The sequence below is a fragment of the Schistocerca cancellata genome, chromosome 2, assembly GCF_023864275.1.
Source record: "Schistocerca cancellata isolate TAMUIC-IGC-003103 chromosome 2, iqSchCanc2.1, whole genome shotgun sequence".
NCBI lineage: Eukaryota > Metazoa > Arthropoda > Insecta > Orthoptera > Acrididae > Schistocerca > Schistocerca cancellata.
The window spans coordinates 235,861,862-235,881,198 of NC_064627.1; the positions used below are offsets into that span (position 1 = coordinate 235,861,862).

Below are 19,337 nucleotides of genomic sequence, written 5' to 3' on the forward strand. Positions count from 1 at the left end.
AAATAATATTTAAAAAAATATTTAATGTTTTCATTTGACTCACCCTCGTACACAGTTATTTTGCCAGTTACCATTATGCAGCAAAAATATTCTGCAGCTGCATTCTGTTGTACTCAGTGCTACTACATTTAGTAAACTCTAGTTATACAGAACTCACAAGTAGATCCAATGATGAAATGATGAGTGTGTGCATTATTTGCTTTTAAATTTTCACTGGAGTCGGAAATGACTGTAGGACATTGATTTCTGCTAAAATGTATTGTTTGTCGTGCATGTTAATGAAGTGTAAACACATCTGCTGAGCTACTGTTGCATTTTTAGTCTTTGCAAGGAAGAATGTCTTAGTCACTAAGACTACAATACAGTGGTTAGAAGCAACACCATTCAAAGCAGAAATACATATTCATTCCGTGACAAGATGGAACACCATTCAAAGCAGAAATACGTACTGATCCTGGGACAAGATGTTGTAAGGATGAATATCAATGCTATCAAAAGTTGCTAATATGAAGTTCTCCCTTAAATGCGACAAAGTATGAAAAACAAATACGAAATAAAATAAAGTAGAATATGAACAGTATAATTACAACGCATATAAGTCGAACAATTCAAACATGGATTCGTAAGCAGGAACAAACGGACATGAGCACACAGAAAACTAAGTGATGAAACCAGCTTCTGTTTTGCATGAATCAAAACCAAATATGGAGTAATTTACTCCACATGACACACACATCAAAAACAGTTATGCATCACCTCGGTTCCGAGAGTTCCGGAACCTGTACAGAAAATTGGAATAGAGATCTACATAAACATCATTTCCGCCTTTTTATTGCTCATGAAAACCACACATTGCATGTTGTACCACTATACAGCGAGACCTTCAGAGGTGGTGGTCCAGATTGCTGTACACACCGGTACCTCTAATACCCAGGAGCACGTACTCTTGCATTGATGCAAGCCTGTATTCGTCGTGGCATACTATCCACAAGTTCATCAAGGCACTGTTGGTCCAGTTTGTCCCACTCCTCAACGGCGATTCGGCGTAGATCCCTCAGAGTGGTTGGTGGGTCACCTCGTTTATAAACAGCCCTTTTCAATCCATCCCAGGCATGTTCGATAGGGTCATGTCTGGAGAAGATGTTGGCCACTCTAGTCAAGCGATGTTGTTATCCTGAAGGAAGTCATTCACAAGATGTGCACGTTGGGTGCGCGAATTGTTGTCCATGAAGACGAATGCCTCGTCAATATGCTGCCCATATGGTTGCACTGTCGGTCGGAGGATGGCGTTCACGTGTCATACAGCCGTTACGGCGCTTTCCATGACCACCAAAGGCGTACGTCGGCCCCCATAATGCCACCCCAAAACATCAGGGAACCTCGATCTTGCTGCACTCACTGGGCAGTGGGTCTAAGGCGTTCACCCTGACCGGGTTGGCTCCAGACACGTCTCCGACGGTTGTCTGGCTGAAGGCATATGCGACACTCATTGGTGAAGAGAATGTGATGCCAATCCTGAGCGGTCCATTTGGCATGTTGTTGAGTCCATCTGTACCACGCTGCATGGTGTCGTGGTTGCAAAACAGGACGTCGCCATGAACTTCGGGAGTGAAGTTGCGCATCATGCAGCGTATTTCGCGCTGTTTGAGTCATAACACGACGTCCTGTGGCTGCATGAAAAGCATTATTCAACGTGGTGGCGTTGCTGTCAGGGTTCCTTTGATCCGTAATCCGTAGGTATCGGTCATCCACTGCCCTTGGGCATCCTGAGCGAGGTACGTCATCGATAGTTCCTGTCTCTCTGTATCTCTTCCATATCCGAACAACATCGCTTTGGTTGATGCCTGGACACTTCCCTTGTTAAGAGCCCTTCCTGACACAAAGTAACAATGCGGACGCAATCGAACCGCGGTATTGACCGTCTAAGCATGGTTGAACTACAAACAACACGAGCCGTGTACCTCCTTCCTGGTAGAATGACTAGAACTGATCGGCTGTCGGACCCCCTCGTCTAATAGGCGCTGCTCATGCATCGTTGTTTACATCTTTGGGCAGGTTTAGTGACATCTCTGACCAGTCAAAGGAACTGTGCTTGTAATACAACATCCACAGTCAACTTCTATCTTCAGGACTTCTGGGAGCTGGGGTTATGCAAAACTTTTTTTGACGTGTGTATTAGAGAAAAATGTGTAAAATTTGCTTCTTCACTTGCCAAACAGTTACAGCAAAGATTGCCTGATAACATTGAAGTATTGAGGAAATTATCTCTTCTTGCAGTTTGAAAGGCGCTTGTAGTGGTAAAAGAACCCTTAATTCCCCTGTTAGAAAGCTCTCACGTTGATAATGATACCAATACAATAATTGAATTGCAGTGGCAAAAAATGACCGTCGTTCAGTGGGATAACGTTACAATTCTGTCGATTTCTAGTGTGAGGTTTTCAGTTACCATGACGCCAGCGGTCAAAATCCTTTTAAAGAACTTGCAGAATTTGCATTATCTAGGTTCGTACTTCCTTGGTCCAACGGCGAGGTAAAAAGAATATTCACCCAGTTGAATCTCGTCAAAACGAAGATAAGAAATCGAATGCGTACAGATATGATAAACGCCATATTAGGGATTCGTGCAGATCTTCGCAGAAAGAGTCTGTGTTGCCATAATTACATATTTCCTCAGTCAGTTTTCGGAACAGTTGGGACAACTGAAGCATATAAATCGAGACCATCAACTTCTACTGCAACGTCTCTTTCTCATGAGGACGATGGCAATAATGGCGAAGACGACATTCTTATCCAGTTTTAGGTAAGTTTGGTAAAAATATATGTTATTTATGTAGTCGATATCTCGAGTGAGTGGCGTTTCATTGTCATTTCTATGCTTCTGAATAAAAATTTAGAATCTAGTTCTTTTAAGGCATTTTTAGTTTTTTTACTCTTAATCTGGTTGGAAAAAGTTATATGCTGTTGGCAACACTAGTCTCGTGTCATTTCGGAAGAGTTCGGGTAGCATTGTTAAAGCTAAGGCTAAGCTCAAGCGTATATTTGCACATATTCATTTCTTTGTGTTGCTTCGTGTCTGGTGAGTGAATACAGTGTGGTGTAATGGAATTACCGGTGAAGAAAAAGCGCTAAAAAAAAAAAAAAAAAAAAAAAAAGAGCGAATAAACCTGAGTATAACGGATGGCTGACACCAGTTCCTGGAAGTGATAGTAAAGGTATGTGTCGCTACTGTCAATTGAATTTTATGTTAAACTGAGCGATATAAAAAAAATGCTGAAATCAAGTAACTAAAATGGGACTTGGTATACATTTGGCACAGAAGAGCTCGCCATTACAAAAAATGGACAATAGTAGACCTTCTAGCGAAGCAGAAGCATCACTTGCATTGTTCATTGCTAAACATTGTTCGGTTTTGACTGTGGAACATCTGGGAGAACTGTGTAAAAACATGTTTTCTGTCTCTAAATCCACAACAGAATTACAATTACATCGAACGACGTGTTCAAAAATAATAAGTGAAGTATTGGGTCCACATTTCAAGGAAGTACTGCGAGCTGACATCGGTAATGAAAAATTTAGTCTGCTGGTAAACGAATCCACTGACATAAGTATTTTAAAACATCTAGGAATTAAATAAGATATTATAGAGAATCACAAAGAAAAACTGTATCGATATTTTTGGCGCTTACTCTAGCCGAAAAGCCGATGCGAAGTGTCTGGCGGATGCCATCGTAATAACTTTAAAATACCGCAACCTGGAAATTGAAAATTTCATTGGAATAGGCACCGATAACTCGTCAGTTATGAAAGGAGTGAATAATGGTCTTCACAGAGTTTTAAAAACTGTTCGTAGACTGCCAAATCTCGTACTTGTATGTTGCATATGTCATTCCATACAAATGGCAGTGAGGCACACTTCAGTAAAGACTATAGCCCGAAACTTAGAACATAACGATAAGATAAACCTACAACTGGTTTTATCTATCTGCAAGTCGTCAAGACGTATACAGAAAAATATTTGAAATAATAAATTACGGCAAAGCATCACTGAAAATAGTTAAAGTATGTGCGACGCGATGGCTTTCCATGCATCCAGCAGTCTGTCGTACTTTACAACAATGGGATAAACTGAAATTGCATTTTTCTGTTTGTGAAACTAGAGAAAATTGTTACACACCAAAACTGCTCCATTCTATGTTCGAAGATCCAAACAATTTGTTGTACATCACTTATTGACAAAGTGTTTTAGGTGATGTCCAAACAGCCATCTAAGTATTTAAGAGTGAAAAATCCGATCCCACAAAATTGCTGAACGCGCCTACTTTTCTTTTGTGATCAGTTTGTAAAAGAGTGATTCACGAGCCTGCTGTTACCACGAACGTCCTAACTACAACTGTTTAAGAAAATCGTCGTAATCACTATAGTACACTCGGCTATGCTTTTGAAACCGGTGCTAGCAAGTTGAACTTATCTGAAGACAGTATCAAATTGGTAACAACACGATGTATTGACGTTGCAGTGAAGTTTATAAAGGAATTACAAAATAGACTTCCACCCAGTACTGAAATTTTAACCAAGATGAACAAATTGCCTGTAAGAGAAATTTTGCGAGCTGAAACAAGTCATGATGCCATTGACCTAGCAAAAGAATTGCGATATAATGACATCAATGTATTGGCAAATATCTCACAACAAAGAAGGTAGATGAATGTTAAACGACGTCCTCCTACAAAAGTGATCAGCGAATGGCAAACTGGTCACCGGCAGTCACAAATGGCGATACGGTATCGTATGAAAAGTATTAATACCTTACCCATAAGTACTTTGAGTTACTTATATTTGTCCTTGATGTAAAGATTAGACTGGATATTACTGGCTCCAGTCTCTCGATCTCTGTTTTTAACTTATATCTCTGAGTGTAACAGAGGTAGTAAATTTTCACACGTTTGAAATACAGTGTCTGTCCAGAAAGTTCGATGAATGTAACTATAATGTTTACGGATTGTCAGCTTACCTGAAACAGCAATTACTATCATTCGGAGTTGTCTCTCTTGATGGTAACGCTCTTTTGGGAACAGTTGTACAAGTCCTGGAAAATCCTGGCATAGTGGTCATCAGCAATAGCCTTCAGTTGGATCGTAACATTACTTTGAATACTCAAAAGCATCTGGTCCTTCAGGGCTGGTTTCAGTTTGGGGTACAAGAAAAAGTCTGGAAACAACAAGTCTGCTCAGTAGCGTTGGTGACTGAATGTCGCCACTCTCCTGTTGACCACGAAACGCTCCGCCAGGAAGGCAGTTCAAATGGCTCCAAGTACTATGGGAATTAACATCTGTCATCAGTCCCCTAGAACTCAGAACTACTTAAACCTAACTAACCTAAGGATACCACACACATCCATGCCCGAGGCAGGATTCGAACCTACGACCGTAGCAGCAGCAGCGCGGTTCCGGACTGAAGCGCCTAGAACCGGCTCGGCTACAACGACCGGTTAGAAAGGCAGTGTATGGCCATGCACTATCATGGCCCGGGGTGTAGTCACCTTGTTTCGCATAACCACTTGATACGTTGCAGAAGAAATGTCAATATTTCCACATAGGTAGTGGCATTTAACGCGATGCCCTCAGTGAGGAATTCTTTATGGCTGAGACCCTCAGAGTCGAAGAACACCACAAGCATTGTCTTGGTGCAACATCTCTCACTGTGCACCTACCTCATATCGGCGTCCTGGATCCCGCCACTTCGTGCTTTGACACTTGCCTTCGGAGCCATAGCTCAGGCACCAGGCCTCGTCACCCGTGACAAAGGTTTTAAGGACATTTCGGTCTCGATCTGCCCCGTCGACGAGGTCTCCACAAGTGTCAAGCCAAAGTTGCGTTTGTTCTGGCGTCAAAGAGTGGTGCATGGGTCGGGACCCGCATACTGGGTCACTGTGAGGTGGGCCGTCTCACGACCAATTCCCACTTAGTCTGCTATCATTGGCACTCTCACTCGACAAAACTTCCCTCGCTTTCTCAGCATTGTCCAAGATGTGTGCAGTTGCAGGGCAACCTGTTTGGGGCACTTCCATCTTGTCTCAGAAGCATTTAAGCTACTCATAAACACACTTCAAGGTGACAGCATGTTCTTCATAAGCTGCTGTCAGCATTTCATGAGTCTCTTCTGCTGACATGTTGGAAACAGAACAGCACATTCGTTCTGATCCATTTTGGGCTTTGACCACGTGCTCTACACCTCCACTTTACACTCTTTTGTTTACACACAAGAAGCACACTCGCATTGGCGCTGCTCGGGATTTGCTCAGACATGTCTTGAGCTGTATAGCGCGGGATTCAGCGGTTGCGAACTCTTACAGTGTAAGCAGTATAACGTCATTCATTGAATTTTCCGGGCAGAGGTTGTAATATGAACGATAAATCAAATAATATTTTTATTTCCACTAAAGATTACAATTTTTAAAAATTTGAACGAACTGCGAATGAAAAGTTGCTGAAGTTGGCGAAGAGTCGCAAATGTTTTCATAGACTCGCTCATCACTCGCATGTACATCGCTCCTTCAGTTGTTGAACGCGATGGAACTGAATCATACGGATAAAATTTGGGATCAATAATAAAAACATAATAATTCATTACTAGGATCATTCGATGCGATACCTACTATAAAGTACTGATATGAGTAAGAATATCAGTTGAAAACTGTAGTGAAAAGTATCGAAAATACTCGATACTTTGCCTCAGTCCAAGTAATAAGTGTACACTAAAATGCCTGAGAGAAACGACTGCAAATCGAACTATCATTGGGAACTTCTGGAAAAAGGAAGTCCGAGAAAGGAGAACGAGTAAAGACGCAATAAAATATCAGAAAATACTTCGAAAAGAATAAAACGAGAGCAGTCTTCCATAATGACAATCAGCTCCGACATAAAATCCAGGTTAAGGAGCGAGTAATGCGTAACGAATACTCGGAGTCAGGTATGTGTAGGATAAAATGTGACGCCTGTCCGAAATTTTACATAAACTAAACAGGCTGATCTTTTGATGTTCGTCTTCGAGAACATTGTAGCCCAGATAGTACTAAAAATATTTTAGATCTCATTTAAAAAAAAATGTTTTATAAAGTAGAATGCATATATCAAAGCCTACTTATCAGCAATTACGTTCTTAAAGCATTCCGTTTGCACATACATTATAACCTTGTAATTTTACTAATTAAAAAGAAACACCCACATGACTTGTTAAACGAACAAAGCGATTTCAGTAACTAGGGCTTTTTCGAAATATGTTTTAATTTATTATGATGCTTCTTCTCTTTCGATATGTATATTTCTTATAGTAGCTTTTTTCTGGAGCTATCTGATTCGAGGTCTGATTGTCTAGCACTAAGGCACTGCCCGGTAATTAACGGGTCGCGGGATCGACACCCGGGCAGATCATAGATTATTCAGTCGCCTTTAACCCAGTATTCACCTCTCAGTGGTGTGGAGATTCACCAGAAACGATACGAGTTTCGAATTTCTTGGAATTTCAACATTTGTTTAAGAGCTGTATTTTTCTGTCAAACATTGTGTGTAGTGCCTCAGCGATACAGATAGCCGTACCGTAGGTGCAACCACAACGGAGAGGTATCTGTTGAGAGGCCAGACAAACGTGTGGTTCCTGAAGAGGGGCAGCAGCCTTTTCAGTAGTTTCAGGGGCACCAGTCTGGATGATTGACTGATCTGGCCTTGTAACACTAACCAAAACGGCCTTGCTGTGCTGGTACTGCGAACGGCTGAAAGCAAGGGGAAACTACAGCCGTAATTTTTCCCGAGGGGATGCAGCTTTACTGTATGGTTAAATGATGATGGCGTCCACCTGGGTAAAATATTCCGGAGGTAAAATAGTCCCCCATTCGGATCTCCGGGCGGGGACTACTCAGGAGGACGTCGTTATCAGGAGAAAGAAAACTGGCGTTCTACGGATCGGAGCGTGGAATGTCAGATCCCTTAATCGGGCAGGTAGATTAGAAAATTTAAAAAGAGAAATGGATAGGTTAAAGTTAGATATAGTGGGAATTAGTGAAGTTCGGTGGCAGGAGGAACAAGACTTTTGGTCAGGTGAATACAGGGCTATAAATACAAAATCAAATAGGGGTAATGCAGGAGTATGTTTAATAATGAATAAAAAAATAGGAGTGCGGGTGAGCTACTACAAACAGCATAGTGAACGCATTATTGTGGCCAAGATAGACACGAAGCCCACGCCTACTACAGTAGTACAAGTTTATATGCCAACTAGCTCTGCAGTTGACGAAGAAGCTGATGAAATGTATGATGAGATAAAAGAAATTACTCAGGTAGTGAAGGGAATTCGAGAGTAGGAAAAGGGAGAGAAGGAAACACAGTAGGTGATACGGATTGGGGATAAGAAATGAAAGAGGAATCCGTCTGGTAGAATTTTGCATAGAGCATAAATTAATCATAGCTAACACTTGGTTCAAGAATCATGAAAGAAGGTTGTATACATGGAAGAAGCCTGGAGATACTGACAGGTTTCAGATAGATTATATAATGGTAAGACAGAGATTTAGGAACCAGGTTTTAAATTGTAAGACATTTCCAGGGGCAGATGTGGACTCTGACCACAATCTATTGGTTATGAACTGTAGATTAAAACTGCAAAAAGGTGGAAATTTATGGAGATGGGACCTGGATAAACTGACAAAACCAGAGTTTGTACAGAGTTTCAGAGAGTGTATTAGGGAATGACTGACAAGACTGGGGGCAAGAAATACAGTAGAAGAAGAATGGGTAGCTTTGAGAGTTGAAATAGTGAAGGCAGCAGAGGATCAAGTTGGTAAAAAGATGAGGGCTAGTAGAAATCCTTGGGTAACTGAAGATATATTGAATTTAATTGATGAAAGGAGAAAATATAAAAATGCAGTAAATGAAGCAGGCAAAAAGGAATACAAACGTGTCAAAAATGAGATCGACAGGAAGTGCAAAACTGCTAAGCAGGGATGGCTAGAGGACAAATGTAAGGATGTAGAGGCTTATCTCACTAGGGGTAAGATAGATACTGCCTACAGGAAAATTAAAGAGACCTTTGGAGAAAAGAGAAGCAATTGTATGAATATCAAGAGCTCAGATGGAAACCCAGTTCTAAGCAAAGAAGGGAAAGCAGAAAGGTGGGAAGAGTATACAGAGGGTATATACAAGGGCGATGTACTTGAGGACAATATTATGGAAATGGAAGAGGATGTAGATGAAGATGAAATGGGAGATATGATACTGCGTGAAGAGTTTGACCTGAATCCAAACAAGGCCCCGGGAGTAGACAACATTCCATTAGAACTACTAACAGCTTTGGGAGAGCCAGTCCTGACAAAACTCTACCATCTGATGGGCAAGATGTATGAGACAGAAAAATATAATAATTCCAATCCCAAAGAAAGCAGGAGTTGACAGATGTGAAAATTACCGAACTATCAGTTTAATAAGTCACAGCTGCAAAATACTAACGCGGAGTCTTTACAGACGAATGGAAAAACTGGTAGAAGTCGACCTCGGGGAAAATCAGTTTGGATTCCGTAGAAATATTGGAACACGTGAGGCAATACTGACCTTACGCCTTATCTTAGAAGAAAGATTAAGGAAAGGCAAACCTACGTTTCTAGCATTTGTAGACTTAGAGAAAGCTTTTGACAATGTTGACTGGAATACTCTCTTTCAAATTCTAAAGGTGGCAGGGGTAAAATACAGGGAGCGAAAGGCTATTTACAATTTGTGCAGAAACCAGATGGCAGTTATAACAGTCGAGGGGCATGAAAGGGAAGCAGTTGTTGGGAAGGGAGTGAGACAGGGTTGTAGCCTCTCCCCGATGTTATTCAGTCTGTATATTCAGCAAGCAGTAAAGGAAACAAAAGAAAAATTCGGAGTAGGTATTAAAATCCATGGAGAAGAAATAAAAACTTTGAGATTCGCCGATGACATTGTAATTCTGTCAGAGACTGCAAAGGACTTGGAAGACCAGTTAAACGGAATGGACAGTGTCTTGAAAGGCGGATATAAGATGAACATCAGCAAAAGCAAAACGAGGATCATGGAATGTAGTCAAATTAAGTCGGGTGATACTGAGGAAATTCGATTAGGAAATGAGACACTTAAAGTAGAAAAGGAGTTTTGCTATTTGGGGAGCAGAGTATCTAATGATGGTCGAAGTAGAGAGGATCTAAAATGTAGACTGGCAATGGCAAGGAAAGCGTTTCTGAAGAAGAGAAATTTGTTAACATCGAGTATAGATTTAAGTGTCAGGAAGTCGTTTCTGAAAGTATTTGTATGGAGTGTAGCCATGTATGGAAGTGAAATGTGGACGATAAATAGATTGGACAAGAAGAGAATAGAAGCTTTGGAAATGTGGTGCTACAGAAGAATGCTGAAGATTAGATGGGTAGATCACATAACTAATGAGGAGGTATTGAATAGAATAGGGGAGAAAAGGAGTCTGTTGCACAACTTGATAAGAAGAAGGGACCGGTTGGTAGGGCATGTTCTGAGGCATCAAGGGGTCACAAATTTAACATTGGAGGGCAGTGTGGAGGGTAAAAATCATAGAGGGAGGCCAAGAGATGAATACACTAAGCAGATTCAGAAGGATGTAGGTTGCAGTAAGTACTGGGAGATGAAGAAGCTTGCACAGGATAGAGTAGCATGGAGAACTGCATCAAACAAGTCTCAGAACTGAAGACCACAACAACAACAACATTCATTATTTAAGGTCAGTAGGACATCATGCACTCAAAATTTTGTTCCCACTAAAAAGTGTCGGCTACAAGATTTATGTCCCTCATTTTTACGTTAGTGTTCTTCCATTAACTGAACACTTCACCTTTTTTTAAAAATTTTGTAGTTTAGGAAATACAGTACTGTCGTTCAAAAATGGTGTTTTCATAAGAAACATTAGATAGCACAATCTATAGAATGTAACATTCTACAATTACAGTATTATCATACCGAATCCAAGATTTTTGTGTAGCAGAAAATGTTAGTTAGTGCGACGAATTGAAAGAAGAACTTGACACAGCACTAAAAAATCTAAGTCGAAACAAGGCTGTTGAAGTACACTTCATTCCCACATAATTATACATACACTATGTAACCAAAAGTATCCGGACACCCCCAAAAACATACGTTTTTCATATTAGGTGCATTGTGCTACCACCTACTGCCAGGAACTCCATATAAGCGACCTCATAGTCATTAAATATCGTGAGAGAGAAGAATGGGGCGCTCCGTGGAAGCCAACGGACTTCGAACGTGATCAGGTGATTGGGTGTCATTTGTGTCATACGCCTGTACGCGAGATTTCCACACTCCCAAACATTCCTAGGTCCACTGTTTCCGATGGGATAGTGAAGTGGAAACGTGAAGAGACACATACAACACAAAAGAGTACAGGCCGATCTCATCTGTTGACTGACAGAGACCGCCGACAGTTGAAGAAGGTCGTAATGTGTAATAAGCAGACATCTATCCAGACCATCACACAGGAATTCCAAACTGCATCAAAATCCACTGCAAGTACTATGACAGTTAGGCGGGAGGTGAGAAAACTTGGATTTCATGGTCGAACGACTTCTCATAAGCCACACATCACGCTGGTAAATGCCAAACTACGCCTTGCTTGGTGAAAGGAGCGTAAACATTGGACGATTGAACAGTGGAAAAACGTTGTGTGGAGTGAAGAATCACGGTACACAGTGTGGCGATTCGATGGCAGGGTGTGGGTATGGCGAATGCCCAGTCAACGTCATTTGTCAGCGAGTGTACTGCCAACAGTAAAATTCGGAGGCGGTGGTGTTATGGTGTGGTCGTGTTTTCTGTGGAGGGGGCTTTCACCCATTGTTATTTTTACATGGCACTATCACAGCACAGGTCTACATTGATGTTTCAAGCTCCTTCTTGCTTCCCACTTTTGAAGAGCAATTCGAAGATGGCGCTGCAGCTTTCAACCCGATCGAGCTCCTGTTCATAACACAGGTCGGCGACTAAAAAACTGCATAGGATTTTTTAACATTTTCTTATAGATTTTGATCTCCCAAAAACAGGAAAAATATTCAAAAAATTCTATCACATAGGTTTTTATGTATATTGCAATATTTATGTTCATTAGTACTAAACCTATGTGTTTTTTTAATTTAATAATTATTAAAAATTATATCAATTATAATTGATAAAATAAACTTAAATTAAAAAATACAATGTTAACTATTCTTTGTTACCACTTGCAGGTTTTACAGTGAACTCCTGGGAGCCAGAAGCAAATGGAAACAATCTTATTGTTCAGTATTATCGTGTTGCGACAAGCAAATGGTGATTTGTATCTCGCGTGAAATGAAGAGAATCTCTCAGCAGACATATTGCTATTCAAGTGAATAGTGCTGTTGTTTCTGTCTAGTCATGGCTACAAGAGGTTGTGTTATTTCTCCAAACAGTTTTTGTTATGTCTGTTGTGAATACACTATTAAAAGTTAACAGAGAAACATAAGTGATTTTGCGAGGAAAGTTTATTTTGCTTACTGTAAATGAAATCTTGGTGATCAAGATAAACCACGGGCCCCGCATAAGGTGGGTAGAAGATGCATTTCGATTTGGAATTCCTATGATTTGGCGTGAGCAGAAAAACCATACCATTTAATTGCTACTTCTGTTCAGTTGACGTAAAGGGATTCAATTAAAAAAACAAAAGAAGCATAAGTTATCCTAACCTTGACTCAGCTATAGGTACAGTGCCCCATAGCTCTGAAATACCTATCCCACAGCCACCTTCCAGTTTGGATGAACACCAGAGTGAGTTGGAGGACGAAGTTACGTTACCTCCTCAGGGCGAATCAAGCTCAGATTTTTCTTCAGACGAAGATAAAAGGCCTCAACTATTTTCTCAAAGTGAGCTCAATGATCTAGTAAGAGATTTAGGTCTTTCAAAAGATGCAGCCGAACTGTTAGGTTACAGATTAAAAAAAAACAACTTTTATCATTTGGTACCTCATTTTCATGGTACAGACACCGAGAAAAAGAATTTACCCAGCTTTTCTCAAAAGAAGGAAATATGGTTTTTTGCAATGATGTGGAAGGACTCTTTCATTGCTTTGATATGCAGTATGACTCATCTGAATGGCGCCTATTCATTGATTCATCCAAAACTAGTCTTAAAATAGTATTATTGCACAATGGAAACAAATTTGCATCGCTTCCGATGGGACATTCTGTGCATATGGACGAAAACTATAACGATTTGGCCATTATCCTGGAAAACATAAAATATCAGGACCATCAAAGGATGGTTTGTGGGGACTTCAAAATACTCACGATGCTTTTGTGTCAGCAGACAAGCTATACTAAATACCCATGCTTCTTATGCTTGTGCGGTAGTATAGCCAGAGAACAGCATTGGGCTAAAAGTGATTGGCCATCCCGAGAAGCTTTAAACATTGGAGAGAAAAATGCTATCAATACTACCTTAGTACCACCAGAAAAGGTTTTGTTGCCCCCTCTCCATATCAAATTGGGGTTGATGAAACAATTCGTAAAATCGCTGCAAAAGGATGGGGACTGTTTTAAATATCTATGTACAAAATTCTCGAAGCTGTCAGAAGCAAAGTTGAAAGAGGGAGTTTTCACTGGCCCCGACATAACAAAACTTTTAACTGACACCTTCTTTGTGGATAGTATGAAAGAGAAGGAAAAAATAGCTTGAGTATCGTTCAAGGATGTAGTGCGAAAGTTTTTTGGAAATACTAACGAACCTGACTACAAAACCATTGTTCAACGGATACTAGCAGCATACGAAGCGCAAGGCTGCAAGATGAGCTTGAAGGTCCATTTTTTACACCCCCACATAGACAGTTTTCCTGAAAACCTGGGAGCTTACTGTGAACAACAGGGGGAGCGGTTTCACCAGGATGTCCGTGATATCGAGACAAGGGAGATGGGATGTCACTATGCTTGCTGACTACTGTTGGATGTCTAAGCGGGGAACTAAAGATGGAAATCAGAAAAGGACTCGGCGAAGTATCAAGGAAAAGAAGGAAAGGTTTCATAAAAAACTTGAACAAGTATAATATTGTTACTATGTGCTTCAAAATAATATTTTATTGGTCGTAAAAAAAATATTATGTTTGATAATTTAAAAAAAAAACGAGTGCTTTTACCAATGTTTTGTGTTTGAATTTGCAAAAAAAACCTTTTGTGATAGAAAAAATGTACATACCTTCTTAAATCAACGCATTCTAAGACATATAGTTCATTAAAAAAATCATGCAGCTGACAAAAATTTGTTTTTTGCAGACCTGTGTAATGCACGACCTGTGGCTGAGTGGTTACACGATAATAACATCCTTGTAATGGAGTGGTCTGCACAGAGTCCTGGCCTGAATACTACAGAACACCTTTTGGATGTTTTGGAACGCCGACTTCGTGTCAGGCCTCACCGACCGTCATCGATACCTTGCTTCAGCGCTGCACTCCGTGAAGAATGGGCTGTCATTCCATAAGAAACTTTTCAGCATCTGATTAAACGTATGTCTGCGAGAGTGGAAGCTGTCATCAAGGCTAAGGGTGGGCCAACACCATCTTTAATTGCAGCATTACCGATAAAGAGCGCCACGAACTTGTAAGTCATTTTCAGCCAAGTGTCGGGATACTTTTGAGCAAATAGTGTATCTACTGAGAGCAAGCATAACAATACTATTTCTCTAGGGGTATGCAAAATATAGGGTGTTGTGTCTAGACAAGACAGCCTAGACACAATGAGGAGGAAGCCGAAAGGCACGCGCTTAAACTCACGCAGGCTGGCGTGAGGTCTGAAACAGGATACGTAATGAATGCTATAAAGAAAAGTATGTAGCTTCTGGAATACTTAACTTTAATCCACATTTGTAGAACATCGCTCTTGATGATACATTAATAGAATCTCAATATCTATACTGGTAATGGCGCCTTGCTAGGTCGTAGCAAATGTAGCTGAAGGCTATGCTATCGTCTCGGCAAATGAGAGCGTAATTCTCAGTGAACCATGGCTAGCAACGTCGGCTGTACAACTGGGGCGAGTGCTAGTACGTCTCTCTAGACCTGCCGTGTGGTGGCGCTCGGTCTGCAATTACTGACAGTGGCGACACGCGGGTCCGTCGTATACTAGCGGACCGCGGCCGATTTAAAAGCTACCACCTAGCAAGTGTGGTGTCTGGCGGTGACACCACATAGGGAACAGGAAAAATACCTTCATTGTCAAATTTCAAGAAGAATGTAATGATTCCTTTTCCAGAGAGAAAAGAACGTATTGAACACTAAATCACCAGTTAAATAAGTCGTGGTTTCAAAATATTGTCACAAGTTACGAGAGGCGTTCAATAAGCACTGCAACACATCTTTTTTCTCTGTCAATTCCGGTTGAAAAAATGCGGAATCTGTTGTGGGACATTTGGAATATTCCTGCTTCAGCGCCAATAGTTTCTCGAAGTTCTGATAGGTGGCGGCGCCGTAAGTAGCCTTCAAAATGGCGTGTGTGAAGTATGTGTATTTCAAGCAGAGAGCTTTATTTGAGTTTCTTTTAGCTGGAAACCAGAGCACCGCAGAGATTCATAGGCGCTTACAGACTGTCTATGGAGACCCAGCAGTGAACAAAAGCACGGCGAGTCGTTGGACAAGGCGTCTGCCGTCATCGGAACAAGATCGCGCAAACCTGTGTGATATCCCGCACGCTAGCTGGCAGCACATACCTGTGACTCTTGCAGTGTTGGACCATGCGGACACACTCATTCAAGGTGATTAACAGATCACAATAAAACATCTCGCTGCAGAGCTGGAAGTCTTTGCTTGTATTCACAAAACTTCATTGGACTGTTCTTCCTCATCCACCCAAAGTCCGGATCTCGCACCTTCCCACTTCAATCTGTTTGGACCAATGAAGGATGCACTCCATGTGGAGCAGTACATGGATGATTGGGAGATTACTGATGCTGCAAGACTTTGGCTACTACGTCGACCAGTAGAGCAGTACCATGTAGGCACATAGGCCATCCCAGTAAGGTGGTATAAGGTCGTCGCCCTGAATGGAGTTTATATTGAAAAATGAGTTTTGTAGCCATAAGAGTGGGGAATAATATGGTTTATAGGAATCCTGAACAAAACCAATCTGCTTTCAGAAAAAAATGTGTTGTATTACTTACTGAAAATTCCTAGTATTTAGAGAAGAGTGAAAAACTGATAAAAGCCGATCTCTGGAAAGATCACTTTGGGTTCCAGAGAAATGTGAGGACACGCGAGGCAGAACTGACCCAACGATTTAACTTACAAGGTAGACTGAAGAACGGCAAATCTGCATTGACAGTACTTGTAGATCTTTTGACCATATTGAATGAAGAACACACTTTGAAATTCTGAAGGCAGCATGAATAAAACACAAAGAGTGAAAAGTTATTTACAACTCATACAGAAACCAGACTGCAATAAAAGAGTCGAATGACGTGGAAGGGAAGTAATAGTTAAAAAGGGAGTGAGAAAAGATTGTGGTCCATCCTTCATTTTATTCAAACTGTGTACTAAGTAAGCAGTGCAGGGAAACAAGGATATATTTTGAAAGGTGTTTAAAGTATGGAGAGTAGAAATAAAAACTTTGAGGTTCATTGATACAATTATAATTCTGTCAAAGGCGGGCAGGGAATGGAAGACCAGTTGAATGGAATGGATAATGTCTTGATAAGAGTTCAAAAGGTAAACCTCAGCAAAGGTAAAACAAGAATAATTGAATGTAGCCAAATTAAATCAGGCGATGATTATAGAATAGATTAAGATATAAGACATTAAAAGCAGTCGACTTTTGTTATTTGGGCATCAAAATAACTGACAATGGACGAAGGTATAACATACAGGTTATCAATGACAAGAAATACATTTCTGAAAAAGAGAAATTTATTAACATCGAATATAGATTTATGCGATAGAAAGTCTTTTCTGAAGGTATTCGTCTGGAGTGTAGCCTTATATGGAAGTGAATCATGAGCGATAAGTAGTTCAGACAAGAAGAGAATAAAGGATTTTGATATGTGGTGCTACAGAACATTGCTGAACATTAAATTGGTAGATCGAATAACAATTTAGTATGGAATGGAACTGAGGAAAAAATGTACCACAACTTGCCTAAAAGAAGGGTTCAGTTGTAGGATGCATCATGAAGCACCAAGGATCCTCAATTTGGAAATGGAAGCAGGTATGTGTAAGAGGGGAGTGGGGGAGGGATTAGATTGTACTGGCGGACACACGGTTCCAAAGTTGAGTACAGCAGGCAGTTTCCAATGGATGTAAGTGCTGTAGTTCTGTAGTTATGCAGTGATGAAGCAAAGTAGTGTGGAGAGCTGCATGAAACAAGTCTTACAAGGACTGAAGACTATAACAACAAAGAAACATTTCAAGTATGACATTTTATTTCTGAAATAATTTTGGTGTGCTTTAATAGTTCACATGGGAGAAATATGTATGTCTATAAATCCGCTAATAAATGTAGTTAACAATATGAAACTCCATTAAAGAATATTGACTCAACAGTTAATCAAACTATCTTGGTTTTCGAATCTGTGCAAAAGTGATCTTTATTTTTGTTTCTTTATTGTTAAAAATGAAATTGAGTCATATTTTAACATATTTTTGATAACTCATAGGCAGTTTTCTAAATGTATCTATAAACAGGCATTGTTAGCAAAACTTCAGTCATTGCTAAGCAGCCAGCTGAATGTAGCTGTGGTTAACCATCTGCATTTACTGAATCAGCCACTAAGTGTAGCAATCGTCACTAACCATAATATTGTCTATGAAAGCCCACTGCTTGCTTCTAATACAATCGTGCTTTTAGAAGCATAACATGGAGAATGGAGCTACAATTTTTCCCCTGTTTAATACACGCTAGCAGGCTAAAGATGTAATCCCGGCGTGAAACAAGCCGTATAAGCGAGGCAACGAAGTGGATTTGCAAATCCAGCATCACCCACAAATAGCGATAACAATTAAAGTGAAGCCTGAAAAGGTCCCAAAGGAGAGACGGCAGTCTTAATGCAATTTATTAAATACATTTAAAAAATTAAAAACTTTTAATACCTTCACCGCAATTTTCCTATCGCAATTAAAGTTTGATAAATACTTTCGGTTGCAATCTGCAACTATCTCTAGATCTGCAACACATGTAGGAAACATAGCCTAAGAAAATTATGTACAATCAAGTAGAATACAAAAACAATGTTCAACACTCAGCAAAAGCATTGGAAAGCATCGTTAACTCTAGTCATGCAACAACATGCATTCATAAGTAGCAAAACCATAACAGTACGTAGTTGAAAACACCACAGTGAGCAAGACAGGTTTTAGACCTAGCGAAAAAATTGTAGACGAGAAACCTCAAAAAGCTTGCTCTACATCCAAATGGATTTTAAAATATAAAGATAATAATGGCATAAAGTTAAACTTACGAGGCAGCGATCTTTATTATGTCTTGAACTGGCAACTGGCAATGAAATCCAAAAAGCTTGTGCCTAAGTCCAACTAATTTTAAAACCATAAAAGTAACAGGGGAATGAAGTTAAAAACTACAAGACAAGAAAGCTTCTTGGATTTTATTCATGATTTAAGGCCAGTTACATAGGATCTCCTTCCTACAAACTCCATGTTGCCAGTTCAGGACGTAATACAGATCACTGCCTCGTAATCTTAACTTTATGTTATTATTATTTTCATATTTTAAAATCCATTTGGATGTAGATTAAGCTTTTTGAGATTTCTGGTATACAATTCGTGGTGTCACCGCCAGACACCACACGTGCTAGGTGGTAGCCTTTAAATCGGCCGCGGTCCGTTAATATACGTCGGACCCGCGTGTCGCCACTATCAGTGATTGCAGACCGAGCGCCGCCACACGGCAGATCTAGTCTAGAGAGACTTCCTAGCACTCGCCCCAGTTGTACAGCCGACTTTGCTAGCGATGGTTCACTGACGACTTACGCTCTCATTTGCAGAGACGACAGTTTAGCATAGCCTTCAGCTACGTCATTTGCTACGACCTAGCAAGGCGCCATATTCTTCAAGAATGTATTCTGAACAGATAAAATTGTGAATCATGTACCGTCAAGAGCGACGTTCATCATTAATGGATTAAAGTTAAATAACAAACTAATTACGTCCACTTTCTGAATTCTAATTCCTTGTTATGTTCCAGACCTCATGTCAGTATAGTTCTTCCCTCCTCACGCCAGCCTGCGTGAGCTAAAACCCGTGCATTTCGGCCTCCACTAGTAACCCGGTGTTGGCTCTTGTGCCAAC

At 40.4% G+C, this 19,337-nt stretch overlaps 1 protein-coding gene across 1 annotated transcript in view; it reads right to left on the reverse strand.

Annotated features, from left to right (window-relative positions):
- The window catches only part of LOC126161575 (glutathione S-transferase-like), a 370,746-nt gene that overhangs the window by 35,617 nt on the left and 315,792 nt on the right, over window positions 1-19,337 (reverse strand). The window lies entirely within an intron of this gene.